Source organism: Danio rerio, chromosome 4, assembly GCF_049306965.1.
Source record: "Danio rerio strain Tuebingen ecotype United States chromosome 4, GRCz12tu, whole genome shotgun sequence".
NCBI classification, from domain to species: Eukaryota; Metazoa; Chordata; class Actinopteri; order Cypriniformes; family Danionidae; genus Danio; species Danio rerio.
Window position 1 is genome coordinate 26,793,975 of NC_133179.1, and position 19,133 is coordinate 26,813,107.

Below are 19,133 nucleotides of genomic sequence, written 5' to 3' on the forward strand. Positions count from 1 at the left end.
TGAGCCACCGCGAAGAGCTGGCCCGCGCTAACCAGGCAGGCAGAGCTCTGCCGGACTTAGCGGCGTTCTGGGCAGGGGGGCTGCCTGCTTCCGAGGTGCCCGACGCGCTCGCTTCGCCTGAGGCGTGTGCGGGGGCGGAGCAGCTCTCGTAGGCGGGCGCCTTCGGCGAGGAGCAGGTATGAATGGCACGGCGGGCGGAGCGGGCTACGGACCGCCGATAAGACATCACCCACCAACTGCTCTCTCACCGCCTTGAATTCCTGGGTGAATTCACAGACAGTGTCGCCGAACCTGGCTGGGGATATGGGGAAGTCAAGAAAGCGGACTTTGTCGACTTTGCGCATATCAGCCAGGGGTGGCGCTCCTGGACCACTAATGTGGACATCGTCCTCCCCAACGCACACGCGGCGGACTCAGTAGTCCGAAGAGCTAAGTCGGCGGCGGTGCGAAGCTCGTAAGCCTGGGTTGGACCCACCCTCGTGCAGCTCGGCCAGCGCCTGCGCTTGGTAGCGCTAGTAGGTGGCTATCGCATGCAAGGCGGAAGCAGCCTGGCCCGCAGCTATGTAAGCTCTAGCTCCGAGGGAGGTAGATAACTTACAGGCTTTGGATGGGAGACGAGGCGGATCCCGCCAAGAAGAGGCGCCGCGCGGATTTACCGCCATCGCGCACTCAACCTGAGGAATCGCCACATACCCCCTGGCTGTTTCACCGTCAAGAGTGGTTAGGGTGGAGGAACACGCAGCACGAGCAGAAAAAAGTGCTTTACAAGACCGCGTGAGCCTACTGTGCACCTCCGGGAAGAAGGGAACGCCCCTCTAGTCGGTCCGGCCGCGGAGCTGGGGGATAAACCATCTCCAACCCACGGCCGAAGCAGCCCGGGAAAGCACGGCTAACATGTCCGTTTCAGGATCCGTAGTGACAGCGCTCACCAGCCCGAAGGGGGCGAGCGGGTCTGGATCATCATCGGACAATGAAAGCCCACCCTCCGATGCCGCGGTGGACATCTGGTCTCCGGTGTCATCGGGCGTAAGGGCTACCATCTGTTAGACGGATCGCTTCCCCCGCCCGAAGCTTGGATGGAGCGCTTAGAGGAGCGGGAGGTCCGCGGGCCCGTGGGCGACGGATTATCTCTCGCTGAAACCCTCAGATCTGCCCGAGTGCCCGCTGCAGAGCAGGGGACAACTGGGGTGGTTCACCCTTTTGCAAAGGCTAACCGCGATCTTGCGCAACAGTCATGGCATCGCAATGACGACATGAACTGCCCGCGAGCAGCGCATTAACATGCTGGACCCCCAGACATGTAACGCAGTGCCCGCGCCCATCATCCGAGGACAGGAAACCACCGCATCCAGAAACGCACAGTCGGAGCGCCGTCCTGATAAGGACGTGCTGCACGACTGTGTTGCTCTTTCTGTGAAGTTTGCAACTTTATACGCACCGCTCTGGAGGACCGGACCCAAAGAACGCCAGGCAAGGGAGAAACCCAGCTCGACCGTCTGCCACTGCGTGTACACACTCTGGACCGGGAGAATGCTCTCGTTCGCTCAGAATCGCTGGTCACAGCAGGAGGAACCCTCATCGACTCGATCAGAAAGTCTCTGAAGCGAAAAGGATAGCGTCTGCTGGCGCCAGGTGAGCTTATATACTCAGTTGATTGCTTATGCCGCTCACCTGCGCAGGCTTGCGCTGCCAATTCATTCTTAATTGGCCCGTTCAATACTCTTTCAGACGAGTAGCTTCTGAACCGAACCTCCCAATGCGTGGATTTTACAAATCAAATCCACTTATAGTGCTGAAGTTCCCCCCGAAGGGGAACAAATATTTTTTGATAAATTAATCAGTATAAAACCAACACTATGTCTAGTTTCTCAGTCTGAGCTCATTAGAGTTAATGCAGCCACGCCCTGGAGGCTTTGACATTACAAATAGCCTGCATGAGAAGCGCGCAACAGTAGACTGTGTCAGGAAAAACACGTCATTAAAATGAACTGAAACTCAGCAAATACTCGACAAAGAAACATGTAAGATGTTTATAAAGAAAGCTTGATATGTCTACTTTTGCATTAACCACTTCAAGTCGAAAACAAATAGTCTCCTTTTATGTAATCCGTATAAAAGTAAGGACTGGGTATGGATTCTCCTGTCGCCTCATTACAGCGAACGTGATCCCGCCCGCAGTGAAGGCGCAGTTCATATGGAAATGAACTGAAGGGAGCCAGCCAGGTGATAATGTACACGCTCTCCGAGACATGGCATCAAACGACAAGTTTTATTATAGTTACTTATTTTTGTTTGAATGATGGCACGTTACTCAGGTGAAGAAGCACTGGACTAAACAGCGACAAAGAATTTACCTTCTCCTCAGAGAAGGAGCGCGACTCTATGACGAAGCGCATACATGTTGAAGAATGTCTCGACCCAGCAAAGGACAGAATTCCTGGCGATAAGTCTTTTATTCTAACCTTTATAATTTATATGAAATATGTCCTTACAGGCCACTTATAGTTTAATTGCTATACAAAGTGTATCCTATAAGGTATAGCGTATAATGATAAACATAGACCTATAATGAAAAACTTAATGTTATGAAATAAACAAATATTATACATATTATTATATATATTATTATATGTATATTATAAAAATAAATACTTGTTTACAATACAGGTGCTGTTCTGTTTACAATTCCTATGTGGTAACTGAGTTTATTAGGTTAACTAGTATTGAGTTATTTTGTGTGATAGTTAAATATATTTTAAATAAACTGCAAACAAAAAAATATATAAACTTATTTTTTTAGATTCTTTCTTGAAACTCTTAGTCACATACCTGTCTGATGGCTCATTATGCAGCTCATTATGCAGGTCTTTGTCTTCTCAGGTGTGACTCACTGCATAGTAATTATAGTGACTGACCCCTGCGGGGGTCGGCGCCCGGGCAACAGGGCAAGATGGCCTACTCTAGCAGGAGTCTGGGAAAGGGGATTTGGACAGTGAAGACTCCTGTTAGAGGGTGACGGTATGAGTTCGAGGAACGGAGGAACACTCCGTTAGGAGATGGAGCAGGGGAGTGACAGTGCTATTATAAATATATATCTATATACAGGTGTATATAGATATATGTATATATAAATAAAGATCGCTAAGGCGTGGAAGGGACGGTGAGACGACCCCTGCGGGGGTCGTAGCTCGGGGTAACACTTCTGCAGAAGTCAGAGCTTTAGGGGGGGCGGGGTCCGGCAGGAGTCGGGAAATGGGAGGGGGCTGTGAAGACTCCAGCGGAAACGGCCAGGGTGGCGGGGTGACTGGGGGCTTGGATGAAACTCCAATTACCTATGTGGCTGGGGGAGGAAACTGAGTGTTACTCAGGCTAGAAGGAAGAAGAAGGTAAGGTGGCTGGGTCACGCCCTCGTCCTTGAGTGGATGTGGGATTATGGCTGACAAAAGCCATCTGGGCTTCTTTGGGGGGCCAGTGGCTAGGACGCATGTCTTGAAGGCATCAGGATTTGGATTTGTTGCTGCCCTTTGTACTTCTGTGATGGCTGCTCATTTTCTGAAACATAGTATACAGGAATAAGAGAAGTAATTCAACACCTTTAATACTTTTTCACACATTTAAAGACCTTATCACCACTTTCAATCAAAAATGCTGGCGAGATTTATCTTACGGAATATTTACTAAATATTAAAATGTAATAAATGAATCCAACTAAACATTCGAATACAGAAACATGTATATTAAAATCTAGCCGATTCGACAGGTTGTCACCTATAGAGCTGCAGACTGATAGTGTTGCAGTAAACAAGCGGCAAGCTGTCAAACCTTAGTAGAATTTTACTGATTACGTAACTACCTAGTATCCTGATATTCACGGCTTGAATACATATCGACGAATGAAGGTGTTGTGGACATATGCTTATAGATTAGATTGCCTGGTCATTTCTCTTCGAACTATTTCAGCTGTCGGAATGTTATGGATCTCCTGACCAGCGGGAGGCTGAGAGGTGAGTTCTTCATTTAAAGCGTTCTATTCCCGCTGTTTACGCCAGACTTCCCTTTAAAGCATGCACGTTACCGAAAGTGGACCGCTAACGTTAGGTGATCAGTGAGTTCGGCTTCATTCCGGTGGCTTGAATCGCCGGCGTCATAAGTTTAGACGAAGTTGTGGCTTGTGTAGTGAGGGGCAGATGAAGTAGAAGATGGAAGAGTTGATAAGCCGGCTTCTTGCGGGGATTCTGACTCGATTGCTGGTGAGGCAGCTGCTGGAGTTTTGAGGAGAGCGGGGTTCTGGTTGGAGAAGTTGTTGTTGTTGATTGTTTGTTCTTCCATGCCAGAAGGTTGAATGATGCTGAAGCGTAGTTTAAATGCTGGAGCGTTTGTAGCGGGAAGCATTCTTCCAAAACGAAGCTAGTGCAATGAGGATAAAGTGATCCATTTATATTAAGCTAGGATCATTCTGATTGGATTATTACTGATTACGGATGAGTGGCCAGCGGTGCACAATCATATCACGTGCTCCTCTCGAAATTAGTTTATGAAACTTCACGTGTTTTAAGCAATTTCATCTGACAGACTGGCACGAATTGGTGCATGCAGACTCAAATTTTAAAAATTATGCGTCACGGCCAGACATCCAGTGAGCCTCTCCATTCTCACAATGAGTTTTTGAGTTCTCTCATCCTTCAGACCAAGTTTGTTTGTTTGTTCGTCCTAGGTAATCTGTGAACACGTTCAGTGCTCTGGATAGCTTGTAAAGCCTTTCCTGTTCTTTCAAATTACTTGATTGAATTAATTAAAGTGATAATGGCCAGTGCAATGGATGATTTTGTTATTAACAGTGAAAACCGTTTAATATAGGCTTCCCTGAAACTGTGAATGTTTCACTTTAATTTTATTTATATTATTATTTTATTTATTAAACAAAAAGTTTGTTTTGAGTCTGAATAGCAGTTCTTCTTTTGAAACACTTCACCACAAATGTTATTCATTCTTTATTTACTAGATAACTGACCAACAAAAAATACATTATTTTCCAAGAAAAATATATTAAGTGTACATTTATGTTTGTGCCTGTTGCACAAATGCAGTGGATGATTTGTTTCACTACCTGAAAAATAAGGATTTAATTAATGCTCCGCTGTAATTGGTTTATCCAAAACATCTGTCCTATATTTGCAACAAACTTTAAAACTAACAAAGCTTATAATAAGTCATTATTTTACAGATTATGTCTTAAGCATCTAAATTTTCATCTATTCTGATGTGCTTTAATTCTCTCCATCTTACTCGTGGCGAGTTCAGGTAAAAGAGAAATAAGTAAGATTGGCCAAAATTTTATTTGCCTGCATCAAACTGGTAGGAAAATCTACATTTAAAATACATAAAATACAAAGGCTGGTTATTTTACCAGTGATGAGGGATAATAGTAGTATTACAGAGAAAATGTCTTAATATAAAAAAGAAAACATAAGTTGGACATCAGCAAATCCTATCAATGTCGTATCTAAATGCCCTTAAATAATGTAGCCTATTTGAGATCAAGCACCAAGTGTTTATTGAGATTGTGTCACCTATCATATATAGCCTGTTCTTCACAGAAGCTTCAAGGCAACTTTATTTAGCCTAGCCTACTACTGTATATACATTTAGATTTTTTACGTATAATTTTCCATTACTTATTTTCTTTATTAATTTATATTTATAGTTTATATATAAAATGAGTACTTAGCTTATTTCCCAGTGATCATTATGCAAAGAGAATTTTCCGTATTGGTTTTATGCTTCAGTAACAAATTCATTAATTATGTATTTTATAAACGACTGTTTATAAGGACTAAGCTATTAATTACTGTAAGTCTCCAAATGATGATTTATTTAATATTTCAAAACTTTATCTATTGTGTTTATGGAGTGGTGATTAATGATTAATTGATAATTTATCACTAATTTAAATGATCATGGATCACAGGATTTTGTGGAAATTGACATCCCTGGGTCTATTTTACTCAAAGAGAGTTATCATAACGTTTTTGAGATAACAGCCCAGGATAAACAGCCTAAAATGGCACTTAACCCTTCTACATCTAACATTGTCACTGTCAAAAAGGAAATTAATTTGTTTCCAATAAGTTATATTTGGTGACGCAGTGGCGCAGTAGGTAGTGCTGTTGCCTCACAGCAAGTAGGTCGCTGGTTTGAGCCTCAGCTGAGTCAGTTGGCGTTTTTGTGTGGAGTTCGATGGATGTTCTCTCTGCATTCGCATGGGTTTCTACAGTACAGTACAGGTGAATTGGGTAGGCTAAAATTGTCCGTAGAGTAGGAGTGTGAATGAGTGTGTGTGGATGTCTCCCAAAGATGGAATGCGACTAGAAGGGCATCTGCTGCATAAAAATGTGCTGAATAAGTTGGCGGTTCATTCCTCTGTGGCAACCCCAGATTAATAAAGAAACTAAGCCGAAAAGAAAATGAATGAATGAATGAATGAATAAATTAATAAATAAGTTATATTTGCAGTTTTGGATAGAAACTCTGCTCAAATCAAGAAGGACATTAAATTCACTTACTGTCTCTTTCCCTGATGTGGAAGTTTCTGCACTGCATTTGATCACTGCCATTGATGACTCTTCACATAATTCCTGTAAATGTAAAAAGGAAAGTGACAAGATTGGAACAGAAAGCTTGCTAAGTAAGTACAACACTTAAATAATGAACGCTCTGGTTACTAAAGTAACCCTCGTTTCCCGAGGAGGGGAACCGAAATGCTATCAGTGGATTTATTTATTAATCCACGAATGGGGATTTAGTTTCAGAAAGCCAATTGTCTGAAAGAGTATATAACGGGCCAATGAAATGCCAAATGAGTTGGCAGCGTAAGCTTGCGCACCTGGAACCTATTGCCAATTAGCTCCGCATATAAGCACAGGGAAAGCAAGGAAACGCCATTCTTTTAAGCTAAAGAGACTGACACTTACAGCTAAGAAACAATCATTATGGTGATGCTATATAGCATTTCCAAGGGTTACTTTAGTAACCAGAGTGTTCCCCTTCGGATGGGGAACTTTTAATGCTATCAGTGGATTTATTTATTAATCCATGTATGAGGAAATGTCTGGAAAACGCCATAATGACTGCACCTTACCTTCGCCTCTGATGAGAGGATAGCCAGGCATAGCATGAGCGCTCCTGCATCAAAGAGAGGCGCGGCCTTCCAACGTAATCCCTGGCCCTTACTTATTCCACTTCAAAGAAGTTTTACGGATTTAGATATATATTTTTGGGAGTCACAAGCGTCTAGATAATTCTAGGAAAATACAACAGTACGTTGGGAAAGCGTGCAGTTCCGATAGGGAGGACGCTGCGGAGGCCACCTGCTACCCAATGGGGAGATATGATTGCAAAATATATGGACTAGCCCTGAGACAGGGGAGTACACATATAATAAGATGGTTAGCAGAGAGGGAAGACACGTGTCCGCCTGTGAGGGGGGGCTGCACCGTGGCTGAATAAGCATATGGGATTGCCTAGTGGGGATCACGCATAGCGGGCAGACCTACATCGTAATGGGCCAGTGATTGACTCCTCCGCTGAGTCAGTGCTGGGGGCCTTGGAGAAATCTGCAGGGCTCACCTAACGGGGAACTTTACTGACAGATGAAAAAAGCGCACGTATCTCCGTGTTAGGGAGAATGGCGCAGCAAGCATGTTTCAATACCTTCACCGTTGTTTCCTCAATCACCAAGGGTTACCTAATACCCTTGAGAAAACCGGCTCCACTCGCAGATTGTAAAACTTAGCAAATGTATTAGGTGTCGTCCAGCCCGCAGCTCTACAGATGTCTGTTAGAGAGGCGCCGCGTGCACGCGCCCAAGTGGATGCGAAGCTCCGAGTGGAGTGCACACAAACTCCTGGGGGACACAGCTTGCCCTGGCTCTGGTAAGCAAGGGCGATGGCATCCACTATTTAGTGGGCCAACCTCTGTTTCGATATGGCACTTCCCTGCTGCCGACCACAAAAACAGACAAAGAGCTGCTCAGATGATCTAAAGGTCTGATTGCGGTCCAGTAAAATTCGCAAAGCGTGAACTGGACAAAGTAATGAAAGGACTGGGTCTGCCTTCTCCGTGGGCAGCGATTGCAGGCTCACTACCTGGTCTTTAAACCGTATGGTAGCAACCCTGGGCACATATCCTGGGCGGGGTCTCAGGACAACATGAGAGTAAGCTAGCCCGAATGACAGGCACGAGTCACTGACCAAAAAATGCCTCCAGGTCCACGACCTTCCTAATCAATGTCAACACGACCAGCAGAGCTGTCTTCAGGGACAATAATCTTAAAGATACTGAGTTGAGGTTCGAACGGATCTGACGCAGGCTCTTGAGAATGAGGGGGAGATCACAAGAGGGCATGAGAGGGGGGTGGGATGGATTAACTCGCCTAGCGCCTCTGAGGAACCGGATGGGGGGGGGGCTCTGACATCCAGGTCCGGTTGGGCCAGAGGGGCGCAACTAGCAAAACAACCTGCTCCTCGTCCTCCCTGACCCTGCACAGTAACTGTGCGAACAGGCTCACTGGGCAAAACGCATATTTGCGCATGCCCCGAGGCCAGCTGTGGGCCAGTGCATCCGTGCTGAGAGAGCCCTCGGTCAGGGAAAAAACAAGTGGCAAACTAACCGATCTGGGCTTCCCTGAATTGCGCCCATATCAGCTGAACAGACTCAGGGTGAAGTCTCCGTTCTCCGGGACGTAAAGGCTGCCGTGAGAACGCATTGGCTGCATAGTTGAGCTCTCCTGGAATGTGAAAGGTGCACAGCGATTTAGCCGTGTATGACTCCAGAGGAGCAGATACCCCCCATGTGTTTGATATACGCCACCACCGCCATGCTGTTCGTCCTGACCAGGACGTGCTGCTGCTCCAGCACCGTAAAAAAAAACGGTGGAGGGCGAGTAACACTGCCAACAACTCTAGGCGATTGAAATGCCAATGCAACTGGGTTCCTTTCCACACGCCCAAAGCTGCATATCCGCAACACACAGCCCCCCAGCCCATGCTGAAAGCGCGTCAGGCTTCACTCGATCGTAAAGCCAGTGCTAAAGTGGTCTCATATGGAGTAATCTAAGCGGCGTGACAGCGGCTGTGGATGCCATATGCCCCAGGAGCCTCTGATACAATTTCAGTGGGACCACTATTTTGCTGTCGAACTCCCTTAGACAGTTCAGCATTAGCTGAGCGTGCTCTCCGGAGAGGCGCGCTGTCATGGTGACCGAGTTTGCTCTTTTCTCAGTTGACCTGAAGTCCCAAGAGGTGTAGGTGCCGGAGCACTGTCTCTGTGCATAATCAATTGCTCCCGAGAGTGGGCTAAAATTAGCCAGTCATTGGGAAGGAGCACTAAGGCACCGTCCGCGAGCTTGGTGATGACCCGCGGAGACAGAGAGAGCCTGAAAGGGAGGACTTTTTATTCCCAAGCTCAACTTTCGAACGCAAACCGCAGAAACTGACAGTGGCATGGAAGAATGGAGACATGGAAGTACGCGTCCTTCTGGTCTATCTCTGCAAACCAATCCTAAGGACGAATACACCGGAGGATGCGCTTCTGCATGAGCATTCTAAATGGCAGCTTGTGCAGATAGCGGTGCAAAACGCGCAGATCTAGGATTGGCCGTTACCCACCGCTCTTTTTGAGCACGATGAAGTACGGGCTATAAAACCCACTCTCCATCTGGGCTGGAGGGACCGGCTCGATTGCATCCTTCGCCAGGAGGACAGCATTCTCCTCTCGCAAGACAGGGGCGGACAGGGGGCTGACCATGGTGTAATACACACCCGTGAACTTGGGGGGCTGTTTTGCGAATTGAATCGCATAACCGAGTCTGATTGTGCATATGAGCCACCGCTAAAGGCTGGCCCGCGCTAACTAGGCAGGTAGAGCTCTCGCTAATGGACTAATTGCTACAATCACTAACGCACCAGCAGTGGGGCAGCGCGGAGTGGGTGTGCTGATCCGGAAAGCTCAAGGGTCCCGCGGAAGAGCTGGAGGCGAGAGATTTACTCTCACCTTGCACCCAAGCTCTGGAGGGGGGGCTCGAGGGGTGGGAGAAAGGAGAGTGTCCTCCCAGTGCCTGTGAGCCACTGGTGAAATGCACAGAACCTGCAAGCTGGATGGCATAGCGTCCCAGACTGGCAGAGTTCGGGCTGTCACATCCGGAGAAGTGGAAAAGTGCTCTTTCATTGATGTTTGCGTGGCAGTGAAAAGTGCCATTGGAAATGGGGCCTGGCCCTCCAGTGGGGAAAGAGCAAATTCCCTCTTCTCTGGATGACCTGTCTCAGGTACGCTTCGCGGTCTGTTACCGGACTTATCGGTGCACTGGGCAGGGGGAGCTTGGCCCTCTTGTCCTCTACGTAGCACCCATCTAGTCAGTCTAGCCGTGGAGCTGGGGGATAAACCATCTCTAACCCCACGGCTGAAGCAGCCCGGGAAAGCACGGCTAACATGTCCGTTTCAGGATCTGTTTTGACAGTGCTCACCTGCCCGGATTGGGGGAGCGGGTCTGGATCCTCGTCGGACAATGAAAGCCCACCCTCCGATGCAACAATGGACATCTGGTTAGACGGATCGCTTCCTCCGCTCGAAGCTTGGATGGAGCGCTTGAAGGAGTGGGAGGTCCTCGGGCCCGAAGGCAACAGATAATCCCCCACTGGAACCCTCAGACCAAGTGTCCGCTGCAATGCAGGGGATAGCTGGGGTGGTTCGCTCTTTTGCAAGGGCTAGCCGCTCTCGTTCATTCGAAATCGCTGGATATCAGCAGGAGGAACTCTCATCAACTCTTTCAGAAGGCTGTAAAAGTCTCTGAAGCGAAAAGGTTAGTGTCATCTTGCTTTCGCTGTGCTTTTATTTCCTTATTGATTACAACAAGCATCAAGTGTGCAAGCTGATGCTGCCAATTCATTTGGGATTTCATTGGCCCGTTTACAAACTCTTTTAGATGATTGGCAACTTATACCATTGAAGTTCCCCATCCGAAGGGGAACCAAACCAACTATTATGTCACTGTAGACAAAACCTAGAAGCGAGTTTGTGTTATGGCACTTCTGCTTCCAGCTTTTTAAAGTAAATATATATATATATATATATATATATATATATATATATATATATATATATATATATATATTGGAATGGCATATTTGTAAAATCCCTAAAATAAGGTGTATTTTTTATGCAAGCTTAAGAAATAAACTTCTTCATTTGTACACTCCTTTGCGCTCACCTGTTATCTGTCCCAAACTTTAAGATGAAGTCATTTGGTGGCAGGACTTTTAGTTGTACAGCACCAAAGTTATGGAACTCCCTGCCTTTGCACATTTGCCAGGTGGACCCTATTTTAACCTAAACATTTATGTTTAGAATAGCTTTGAATGATTTTCTGGTTTAATATTATGCTGATTGTCATTTTTACTGCTTGTATTTTTATGATGTGCTTGTGATCTGCTGTAAGGTGTCCTTAAGTGCTTTGAAAGGCGCCTAAAAGTAAAAGCAATTATTATTATTAAAATACATTCATGTTTTATTTTAAGATTTTTTTTAAAGCTGTTAGGTGTCTTTGTAAAGCTGGTTGCTAAAAAGTTGCTAAACGAGACTACTGGTGCTGTCGGACATGAAATATCTCTAGGTGAACAGCTTAATGGTGATGAGGTGATGATCATGGTATGGTTCGTTTATAGCCTAGTGTCAAACTTTTAGTTGTGGTGCTTGTATTCAGGCATTAAAATTCAGGAAAGTTATATTATATTAAAGGGTATTTTATATTTAGATGATCTCAATGAACAAAAGGTTCAAGTTTAATAAACTATGGCAGAGCACAGAGCTTAGTTTTTGCGATAATCTTATTGGCTACACGAGTGACATTATAAATTAGTGATTATTATAAAATGATTCACAGTTCATATGGACCAGTTTCTTCTTCCTCCAGATCACAACCTGTAGATGTGATTAAAATGGTTGCCTCATTTTGTGTAGATTGAACAATATGTATTTAATTGTGTGTTGTAACTTGTAATCACCCTGTGCGGCTTGTAATCTTGTATCTATTATACATGAGTGTACTCTATCTCTCAGGTTAAATCTGTATGGGCTGTTTACATATTGTGTCCAAAACCATGTTGAAAACTCAACGCCTGCTTCTTTTACCGATTTAAATGATTTTCTGAACTCTATTGTTTGTCATTGCTATAGGCACAATCAGCTGTTCAAACACACAATGCTGTAGTCAATTTTCAGAATAGTTTAACTTTTGCTGCTGTGTGGATTAATGCTGAACGTGTGTTGCTGTTATTACTTGGGGTTATGGTTACGAATAGAGCGGTATGCTGGTGTTCAAGGGGGTGGTCCACTACGATATCATATTTTAAACTTTAGTTGATATGTAATGTAACTGTGTGAACATAAACAACATCTCTAAATGTAAAATGCTCAAAGTTCAATGCAAAGGGAGACCTTGAGTTTTACAGAGTTAAGCCTCCTTTCCACTGCACACGACAAGCGACAGACCGGAAGTCAATTATTTCCACTGTAGAGCAGTCCGGGAGCTGCGCTGATTTCCGATCATCTCCGTATGCGGAAAATTCGGATCTGAATTGAGCTGCGGATCCGTTGAAATATTTGAACTCCTGCGACTAGAACGTATGCGACCTGCCGACCGGATATGATGTATTCCAGTGTTGTCCAAGCAGGTCCTTGCGCACGAGATGAGAAATAGGAGTTTATTTGGTTACTTTTTTGATTTATAAAAAGTCTATATTAAAAAAAACTTTTTTGTTTATAAATGTAAGTAAGAAAGTAAGAAAAATATATATTTTTAATGTTTTCTCCACATTCCCTCCAATATTTTAGCGGTCTATGAGTTTCTAGTATTCATTAATCCATTAAACCATGTAAACGCACAGAGAATAAAGGCTCTTGCTTTTGCACTCCTTTATTTCAGACACCGTGAGAATTAGCTTCTCCCCTATGGTGCACGACAACACTAAAAATACTGTGCCGCTGCCACAAGTGGGCTTATTCCGACAGTCGTGTCCAAATGTTGTGTGCAGTGGAAAGGCGGCTTTAGCTTAGCAAAGCCTACAATAAACGAATTTTGGGAACTACAAAAAATACTTTGGGCCCTTATGAGATCACAAAGGTTCGTTTACCGCGCACACACACTGGGCAGCTAAGGGCCGTGGCCAGAGGTGCTGTGTTGAAGGCTGTCAATAGCCACGTTTACACTATCACGCCTAAAGCGAGCGAGCCAGGGCGAGCCAAGGCCAGTTGCGTTTCCACTGTCACTTCCGAGGCCATATCGGGCCAAAGCGGGGCTTTCTTGGGGCCAGCCTTTTTCGGCCCGCCAAATACCTTGGGCCAAAAAGGGCCGACTGGGGCTTCGGGGCGGAGTGAAAGGAGAGGCGGAGTGCGGACACAGTTTTCTGATCACACACGAGTACAAGAAAACATCTAGCCTTTTAAGTTTTCACTTATAAGTTAAGCACTTATAAGTTTTCATTTATAAGTTACATTCTTTGCTGCGTCCTCCTTGATGTTTCAATAACGCATAATAATAATCTTTACACCATATTAAAGACACAGCAGACAGTAAAAGTTGTCGAGAGTTTGTCAAAATGCCTGTATGTGTGTGTGAGACTGAGCAAAGGAGCGCTCCCTTCACAGCTCTGTTGATGCCGCGCAGCTTTTTTCTTTTTGTTATTTATTTTGGAGATAATACACCATATGAATACAAAAGAAAGACGTAAAACTTAACAAATTTTGTGTCCATTTTTGTAGGCTTAAAACAATAGTGTCATATCTCGATAAAATAGCCTAAGCTATATTGAAATAATTTAAAGAATTACAAATATCGGATATAATAAAACTGCATTAAATTAATAAAACAATATAAAACAACAAAAGCTAAACCAATTTAGGTATATACATTGCATAAAGTAAACCGTTTTAAAGCCATATTAAACTTTACAAAGGTCTAAAAGAAAGATTTTAGACATTTTTAAAAAAACAATACACACCAGAGAAGGATTGAAATATTATTTATTAAGTATTTGGATACGAAGATATTAATCAAATCATGCAAACAGAGAATTTTTTGGGTGAGTGAAAGCAGAAACTTCACTACCTTTTTTTCTGTAGGCTATGCTATGTTTTTTTCTTAAATACATGTAGAGCTTTATTAGTAAAGCTGCTAAGCACAACAAAATATAAGATATATTTTATTACTTGCTCTTATATGCTGAAATACCTAACACTTTACATAAGATCACAGAATTATATGCAACAGCTTTAAATAAAGGGGATCACCTGTTAAGTGTCATATAGCCTATGAGGAAAAATGAATGTTTCAGGTCTCTCCGGAGCATTTGGGCTGAATGTTTGACAGTGTCTATCTAAATGAGGATGGTGTAAAATACATTTTCTACCGAGTTTTTAACGGAGAATTTCTGTGGTGTTATATTATGGATGTTGCGCTCCCTGCGCTGGGTCCCTGTGTTAGTGGCGAGACCACTCGAAGTTCGATACCAACAGTTGGTCGGCGAGTAAATGAATATAATGAATAGAAACACACAAGCATGTGCATAGACATATAATATACTGCTGTACTGTAACATGTCATTCATTTGTTTCGGTTGTCTTGATTTTAATGGTTTGGTGATGATGCGATGATGTGCTTTATCTGCCTGATTCCCGCTGTAGTGGGCGGGTTATGTGACGTTTGATTCGGGGGACGTTATGGGGGCAGGGTTTGCGTGACGCGCTACAAGCTACTAGCCCGACAGTGGAAACACGACATGATTTCGGCCTTACTGCTCAACCTCCCAGGCTATTGGCCCAGCCTGGCCCGATAAAAGCCCTGGCTCGCACTGGCCCAACAGTGGAAATGCGGCTATTGCTTAAAAATGACCTAATGTCAATATAAAAGCAACTTCAGCTCAATAAAGCAGGTTAGGTGGAATAGCGCTATTTACTGATATTTTGTTGTTAAACTAAATACAAATCTACATTATCGATGCTGTAAAAGGACCTTATGAAACTGAAAATAATCACATCAATCTTTCTCCGGGAAATTTCAGTGGCTAAACAACACGTCTGTGCATACAAGTCATTCATAATAAAACACAATCTAACATAAGCTTAGCCTGACTAAAATAGTTTTAAAACAGAACATTACCTGTCTAACAGTAATACTTCAGCCATGGTGTCGTCCTTTCTCTAGCATGCTAAAATAACTCCAATATTGATACAGGTTATTAAAAGTTTCAATTCAGCATTTGATTTCTCTCGGTCTGTCTCGTGACTGTGTGGCCGCTTATGCAGACGGGCACGCGCGAATGGCGAATCTGCGTGAACAGAACTGAACTCTCCAAGTTCAGTGCTGGATTCGGTTAAAATCACCTTAAAATGGAGCAGCTACAAGGAGATGCTGTGAACTCTGAGCCATGACATGTAAGTGTTTTTATTTGTTAAAATTGATCATGACATGTACAGTGTCTAGCCTTAACGGTATGTTGTATCAAAGATGTAAACAACGGGAAATGATGTTCGCCACCGCTAATGATTTAGCTTCAAGTCCATATTTATCAGTCAAACTGCTATAAACACAAACACACACACACACACACATATAAACACACCCACACAAACACATGTTTGTTTTTGTGAAAAGTGGGTACATTACATAGGTTTCCATTTATTTTATACTATCCAAACCGTATATTGTATTGTCCTCACCCCACCCTACCCCTAAACCCAACCATCACAGGAGACAGTGTACAGCTTTATTCTATGATTAGACTTATTCTGTAGGATTTACATGCATTTTGAGAAATGAGGTGGTCACCAATGTCCTCATATTTCACCTCCTTTTTGTAATACCTGTGTCATACCTATGTCATTATACAGATTTGTGTCCTGATATGTCAAAAAAAAAACACGTACACACACACACGTGCAGCCCCTCTCTCTATGTGTGTGCGCGAAACATCGTTCCCGCGCACATGCGCTTCTCGTGTTACAGACAGTTCATAGTATACACACGCACGCACGCACACACAAACACACACAATGGTACAAACACACTCTCTTAGGAGCCGCATCCCATTTTCAATCGTTACAGAAATTTGTTGACTGACTGTTTACACAAAACGCACGTGCTTGTACGGGCATGACGTGGAGCCAATCCACAAATCGCAGCACATTATAACGATGACCAACAAGAGTCACTTGAGAGTGGGCCTTTCAGAGGAACTAGGAAATATATCAGTCGTTTTCATGCAACCTGAGTAGCTGTATAAAATCAAAGTAAGAATTATGAAAAAACGTGATTTTCTTTAGGTGAAACATGAGCACACACCGCTTTGCATCTTGTTAACACAAACAAGCCTTAAAATTACATTCTGTACCACCCCTTTAACTGCAATGCTTTAATGCACTCCTGCATAGCGCTCACACATATACTCTGCACTGTGGCTCCTTCATAAACGTGGTGGGTGTTTCTCTCCGTCTCATGCAGAACGCAGTCTACTAAATCACAGCAGACTGGGTCATCGGACCAATAACTGCTAGATTAGCTTCACGCAAAGGAGGGGTTTGGAAACAAATGAATTGCTGAACAAATCATATGGGAGTTGCTGGGACAATTAGGTAAAAATAAATGCATATTATGCGACAATAAAAGTGTTTTTTGACCTTGCATGCATATTAGCCTGTTGTTGGAGACCCTTAAAACCAAAATATGACATTTTATAATGCATAATAGGCGCTCTTTAAGGAAATGGAAGGGAAAAAAATATTGAAACATCCCTACCTCCTACTTCTAATACATGGTCAGCATCAAGAGGGAAATTAAATTAAAATACTTTCTCTTTCCCTGACATGGAAGTTTTCGCGCTGCATTCGATCTCAGTCACCAATGATGCTTTGTGCAATTCCTGTAAAAGTAATAAAGAAAAACAAAAGATTAAGGCAAAAATATTTGCAAAGTGACGATTTTATTCTTTTTGACTCATTTGATGAAAATTGTGATTATTTGCAAACGTGTTGATGCATTCTTTAAATTTTCCACATAAGTTACATTTGCAGTTTTGGATGTAAACTCAGATCATGTTGAGAAGTGTTAACTTACTTTCTCTTTAATACAGACTTTAAACCTTTTCTCTTTCCATGATGTGTATTTTTTTTTTATTTTGACTTAGAAACAATAAATTAGTAGAAACAATAATAACCAACGTGTAATTATCTACTGCCACATATGCAACTATTTTGTGTACATTTCAGGAATAGAACAAAAATATAAAAACATGCACAAACAATGAAGTTATTTTTTAGAGTAATTTGAAACATTAAAAAGTAAACTAATAAATGAAATCCACAACACAATACAACAAATGGGTTGGGCGGTATATCAAGTTCTGGGGATATATTGATATGATTCCCCAACGCGATGAGGGTTTATCCAATATCATTCATATTGATATGGTTTGAGGCCCCACGTGCGCATTCAGCGTGAAACAAATCAATCTAAGGTAGCACGCGAGCTCCACTTGCAAAAATGTGCGCATAAGCAAATGAATGGTTCACTCCATGAGTCATACAATAGATTTGTTCAAAATGAAAGAAACGTTCAAGAACAACTCATCACTGACGCGACATGAAGGAACATGCAGTGCGGGTGTTGTATCGAAATCTGACTCCCCGAACAAATCTGACTCTCCTGTCACAGCGGTTTATCAGAAACCTTTTATCGACCATTTCTTTCGCAATTGACAGCAAGAACGAACGTAGAAGCCTTGTCAAATTGACAGAATGTCTTCAAAATAATTAAAAACATCAAAACGGGAAGAATTTATACTGCATTTAGAAAATAAAACCACCTTATGTTCACTGATTATAAGTTCAGTATTTAATACACGACGGTTTCTTCTTTACATTTATGTTATAACACATTTAGCTCAGCGTTCTGCTCTGTTATAATAACTGTTTACATTTATATGCTTAACCAGCATTTCATCTCAGTACTCTGAAAAAAATTTGTTACTTCTCAAATCTATAGTCTATTAATTTTCATCTCATTGTGTAATATTTAGTAAAATAAGATTAGTCAAAACAAAACAAAAGTGTAGGATTTTGTGCATACAGTGAAAGAGTTTTCTTTGGATATCTTTGATATGTGCAGTTTAATAATTGTGTAACTAAAAACATATACAGCTGATTTATATGTTGTTTGTAAATCACACAACTGTGCCATACAGGATTACTTAGAACAACACTGTAATTGTGACAAAATACTTTGTTTCATATTTACATTTATTGTGTTTTTTTTCTATCCTACAATATTTTTTGTTGTGTTACTATTGTGTATGGTTCTGTTTACTTTGTTTTTTTGCACAACAACACAGTACTGTACTGTAACCCTGTACTGTAATTATTTATCAAAGATTGTTTATAATTTGAAATATTGTGCAACAGTTTTAAGCAGAAGAAAAAAAGATATTGTGCAGCTGTAATTTTTTTGTGCAGTTGTTCATTTGTAAATAGAGAGTAAAACCCCTGTGTTTGAATTATATTTTGCTCAAAAAGTGTTTAATAAGGTTTTAATACAGGCTTTTCCTCTCAAGTAACCATTTATAGGAAAATACCGGATATATATCGAATACCATCGTTCCTCCTAAAAATACAGGGACATGGTTTTTTGCCCATATCGCAACAAATGTGTCTTAAAGAGTGCACACACTCACCCATGATATCCCTTGAAGTAAACAAACACAGGTGTGGTCTTCCTTTAGGAACTACTGCCTTCATTTAGGATTTCTGTGATCATCATTCAGGCATCCCAGTTATCCATCCTATTTTGAAGCATTGATGCTGTGGGAAAAAATATTGCATAATTAAAACATTCCTGACTCAAACACAAAGTACTAACTTAATATTGAATATTTTGTGATGTTAAGCTAACCTTACCCTTTTTAACTTTTGTCAAATATATGACACAGTTTACTTCCCTTCTTAAAAGTGTCTCTATTGACATCCTGACCAACTTGTTATTGTTTATAATACCACAAAAAATAGTATGTTGTTAATAATAATATTAATACTAC

The 19,133-nt window shown here is 42.5% G+C and overlaps 2 protein-coding genes across 3 annotated transcripts in view; one reads left to right on the top strand and one right to left on the bottom strand.

Annotated features, from left to right (window-relative positions):
* Window positions 1-19,067, bottom strand: part of si:ch211-244b2.4 — a 51,328-nt gene extending 32,261 nt beyond the window's left edge. The window contains exons 1-4 of one of the 2 annotated variants that reach the window (XM_073946000.1): window positions 18,997-19,067; window positions 18,774-18,900; window positions 16,844-16,967; window positions 6,564-6,635 (exon numbers count right to left, since the gene is read on the bottom strand). The gene's annotated coding sequence lies outside the window, so the exon portion shown is untranslated. Of the gene's footprint in view, window positions 1-2,829; window positions 3,553-6,563; window positions 6,636-16,843; window positions 16,968-18,773; window positions 18,901-18,996 lie in introns of those variants that run through there. The other variant, XM_073946002.1, reaches the window with a different exon arrangement.
* The window catches only part of scyl2 (SCY1 like pseudokinase 2), a 124,064-nt gene that overhangs the window by 75,251 nt on the left and 29,680 nt on the right, over window positions 1-19,133 (top strand). The gene's annotated exons all lie outside the window — the stretch shown is intronic.